The 4818-nt window shown below is 34.7% G+C and overlaps 1 protein-coding gene across 1 annotated transcript in view; it reads left to right on the forward strand.

Moving 5' to 3' along the window:
* Window positions 1-4818, forward strand: part of LOC118749276 (protein furry-like) — a 1083341-nt gene that overhangs the window by 270585 nt on the left and 807938 nt on the right. The gene's annotated exons all lie outside the window — the stretch shown is intronic.

The following is a 4818-nucleotide window of genomic DNA, read 5'->3' on the forward strand; positions in this document are numbered from 1 at the left end:
ACAACAAGTAAATAATGAAAGCGAATGTGAAGATAATACTGTGTGGAGGAAAGTAAACAACAAACGGCGTAATAACAATGTGGTTGTTGTTGGGTCTAATGTTAGCACGGAGTTGTGTGTAGCTGATCGTATGAAGTGGGCGCATTTGTCGTCATTCGACCCTAAAGTCACTGCTGATGACATTATCAATTATGTGTGTAAACATGTAAAAATTGAGAGAAAGGCTATCTCTTGCTATGCATTAATTAAAAAAGATGACCAAGCAGAAAATCGTACACATGTTAACTTCAGGTTGGGTGTTCTATCTGCCGAGTTTCCTAGTATTCTCGATGCGAAAATTTTGCCTTTGAATGTAAAGGTGAAACCTTTTAATTTTTTTCGGAAACGGGGAGGTCGAACCCAAAGGTCTTAACTGCTATGAATGGAAATGCTTCTCCGGAATCTAGTGCTGAGCTAAAAATCTACTACCAAAACATTTCTGGCTTAAGAACAAAATCGAAGACAGTATTTCAATTTAGTTCTCAAGAGGTTTATGACGTGCTGGTGATTGTCGAGACTTGGCTTAAATCGGATTTATATGATAGCGAGTTTTTCGATCCTAATTTATACAATGTGTTCCGTAAGGATCGGGATTCCATGAAAACTGGCTGTTCAAGAGGAGGTGGTGTTCTAATTGCAGTTCGACGTAAATTCCGTGCAACAATGGTTGACCTTGGAAATGATGACACCTTGCTCGACCAAGTTTGCGTTCGAATCAAAGGAATGAAATCTCGAAATTTTCTATATGTATTTGCTTCATATATTCCACCTAATAGTAACTTTGAGTTATACAAAGCGCATGTAGATAATGTAATTGGGCTATCCCTTGATCTTAAAAATGACCATATTTGTGTTTTGGGTGATTTTAATCTCAGTGACATAGTTTGGTGTAGTAAGTCTGATAACGCGCTTCTTTTTCCAAGTAACATTACCGTTGAGCGTGAGTCTTACTGTATCGACAATTTCCTCAGTGTAAATCTCATTCAAGTAAACTTTATTTTTAATGATTTAAATAGATTATTAGATCTTATATACATCAGTGATAATGTTGATTTTTGTATATCTAAATGCAGTTCGCCGATTTCCGAAGCTACTATGCACCATGTGCCTTTAGAAATCGGGCTAAAATTTTATGTTTTTTCGGAAATCGTGGCTGATGTAAGTAGTGACTTTGATTATGCGTCTTGTGATTTTCCAGCTCTTAATAAGTCGATTTCTGAAATTAATTGGGATGAACTTCTTTTGGACTCGGAGGTTCATAGCTGCTATTCAACTTTTAAATTAAAAGTTAATGAATTCTGTTTAAATAACATACCTATAAAACGAAAGCGGTCTTATAAGTCACCTTGGTATAATAGAGCTTTAATGAAGTTAAAAAACATTAAAAACAAATACCTTAAGAAGTTCAAATCAACTAGAATCCAAGCATTCTTTGTAAAATCTCAGCAATGTCAGAAAGAGTTTAAGTCATTAAATAATCTTCTGTACACAAAGTATATAAGGAGTACTGAGCGTAATATCAAAGCTAACCCGAAATCTTTCTGGGGCTTCGTAAAATCGAAAAAAGTTTCTAGTATACCTAGTTCATTATTTTTAGATAACAAGTCGGCTAATACTCCTGTTGAGGCCGCTAATGTTTTTGCGGAATATTTTGTCTCTAATTTTGTTGAAGACGTTGTGATTTCTCCTGACTTTTCATCTGAAATACCCCCTTCTATTAATCTAGGGACTTTGCATATATCCTCTGATGAAGTTTCAAGGGCGATGCTTTCTCTCAATACTTCGCCAAAATCGGACGTAGACGGCCTATCGGCTCTTTTTTTAAGGGCCTGCCCAGCGTTGTCATATCCTTTACACTTGATTTTCAACAAATCCCTTTCTTCCGGTATTTTTATTAATGAGTGGAAGATAACAACAATTACGCCACTTTTCAAAAATGGTAGTAAAAGTAATGTTCGCAATTATAGGCCAATTGCAAAACTATCAAATATTTCGAAGCTGTTTGAAAGTGTTGTTAAGGACAAAATCTATTTCGCTGTAAAATCATTACTAAGCCCATACCAACATGGATTTATTTCTGGGCGCTCGACAGTCTCTAACTTAATGGTATTTAGCGATTTTTGCACCTCAGCGTTTTCGATTGGCTCGCAAGTGGATTGCATATATACTGACTTCTCTAAGGCGTTTGACAGAGTCTCCCACAGGATTCTGATCAGTAAGTTAGCTTGCCTTGGCTTCCATTCATCCGTTTTGCAATGGATAACGTCATATCTATCCAATCGTCGTTGTGCTGTCTCAATTGATTCCTCAACTTCGGACTTTTTTGTTGCCCCTTCTGGGGTTCCTCAAGGTAGCATTTTAGGCCCTCTATTTTTTGTTCTTTTTATAAATGACATTGGAAGTTGTTTTACCTTTTCAAATTATCTTCTTTTTACTGATGATTTGAAAATTTTTACGATGGTTAACAATATGGAAGACTCAAGTAAGCTTCAAAGTGATTTGAACAGTCTTCATTTGTGGTGTGAAAAGTCGCGGCTGTCGTTGAACATTGCTAAGTGTTTTCACTTAACTTATACTAGGCGTCTTAATGCTACATCTACCCTTTATTTTATTGATAACTGTGTTTTGAACAAAGTTTCAGAGACTAAAGATCTTGGAGTGGTTTTCGAGTCAAAGTTTTCATTTAATAATCACATAAATTTCATTCTTTCAAAGGCTTATTCGGTATTGGGATTTATTCGACGTAGTTCCACTGATTTTTCTGATCCATACACTTTTAAGCTTCTTTTTACTTCTCTTGTACGCTCCAATTTAGAATATGCAGTAATTATCTGGAGACCCTATGATCAACAATCGATAAATAGGATCGAACGGGTTCAAAAGATATTTCTAAAGCATGCATTGCGTTCTTTACGGTTCGAGGATCCAATGCCACCGTACCAATCTCGGCTATTGCTTATTGATCTATGCTCTCTAGAGAAAAGAAGGTCCATTCTAGCTCTCTCGTTTATTTTCAATATAGTTAATGGCAATGTCGATTGTCCAACTCTTCTAGAGCGAATAAATTTTAACGTTCCGCAAAGAAATCTGCGAAGCTTTCTTCCTTTTTACGTTGCTAGTTGCAGAACTAATTTTGAAAGTAATGCACCTATTACGCGTGCCTTAAAAGAATTTAATGACTTATCTTCTTTTAAATTAATTGATTTTTCCTTATCAAGATCTAATTTTGTCTTGATCTTAAATTCTATTATTTGATAAGTATGTATTAAATATAATTATTATTGTTTCTTTAGTCTGTAAGGTACTTTGTACTGTAGATTGAAAAATAAATAAATAAATAAATAAATAAATTTCATTGGCTCTCATTTACCGTATCTTATAATCATTAATTGGTTCGTAATACGCGATTAAAAGGAACCAATTTTTGCTTTAAGCTGAGTAACGGTAAATTGCAAATATCTCGAAAACGTATCCATAGAAAAAAAAATTTACCCGAATTTCGGAATCACCGAGCAATTCTACATAGAAATTGGATATTGGCGTCTGGAGAATAAAAAGCAAATTAAAATTTGTGATCCAGTGCAATCAAAGTGCTGGCAGAGATTTCAATGTTCTGTACAAAAAGTATTTTTGATGTTGAAATTGTACTTAAAATCGGTAAATTGTACTTTTGTACTTTTTAAAACTAAATGTACTGAAAAAGTGCAATTGTACTTAAAATATCAACACTGCTACATATGTACATATATCCATGCATACAAACATAGATATGTACATACCCAGTAGAAATCGGTTGTATGCATTCTTGAAGGATGCTTGCTATATGAGTGAATTAGTGTGAACAATTCATGCGTAGTCATGAATTACCACGAATATATTCAAATTCTAGCGAGAGTTGCAAGCGAATGTACGTTGTCGTTGTTTTAAGTACATTTCTTGATAAATTTGAAGTGGAATTTTTGTAACATTTTCAGTCTTGTACAAAAATTTTAGTGAACGGACGTGTTGTGCGATACAATTTTCAGCAAAAGCAGGCTTTTACAAGATATGCATTTGCATATGTAAGTGCTACTAGTTTGTATGTCTCCGTATATTAAAATGTATCAGAAAAGTAGCATTTACATATGGGGATCTTGTAAGAATGCTTTAATACTGTTCCATTAATGCATTTTTGTATGTTTGAAACATTAATCAAGCCATATGCATACAGCAGTAGTACAAGTGTATGACGCATACGCTCTGAGAAACCACGCGTGTTAAATGGAAATGAAGGTTCATTTATACTGGAATGTATACACAGCAGCAAGCTCATGCCACCAACACCGATGTTGTATGCTTAAGATATCTACTGGCTACATACAAACATAGATAGTACATAGAAGTACGTACATACATATGTTCATCATTATATCAACGAACTACGTTTGCTTCATCATGCATATATCCATACAAACATACATACATATCTATGTACGAATGTACACCAAGCACGCTTGATTCGTTGTTATTAACTTTGCCGCTACCAGCAACGCTGAAATGCAAAATAGATTCATACATACATATGCACATATATATGTGCGTATGTATGTAAGTACTCGTATGCATGCGCGTTGAAGATTTTTGTGCTATCGCTTTGTATTGCTGTACATACCTCGTTTTCTTTCTTTTTTCCCTTTACCTATACTCTATCTTCCTTCTTACTCATGTAACGTTTTCAGTTTTAAAAATTTCACTCTCCATTTTTGCGATACCGCCGCCTAAGAAGTTTCACTTCAAAAA

The sequence above is a fragment of the Rhagoletis pomonella genome, unplaced genomic scaffold (genome assembly GCF_013731165.1).
Source record: "Rhagoletis pomonella isolate Grant_MI unplaced genomic scaffold, Rhpom_1.0 Rhpom_scaffold_00014, whole genome shotgun sequence".
NCBI classification, from domain to species: Eukaryota; Metazoa; Arthropoda; class Insecta; order Diptera; family Tephritidae; genus Rhagoletis; species Rhagoletis pomonella.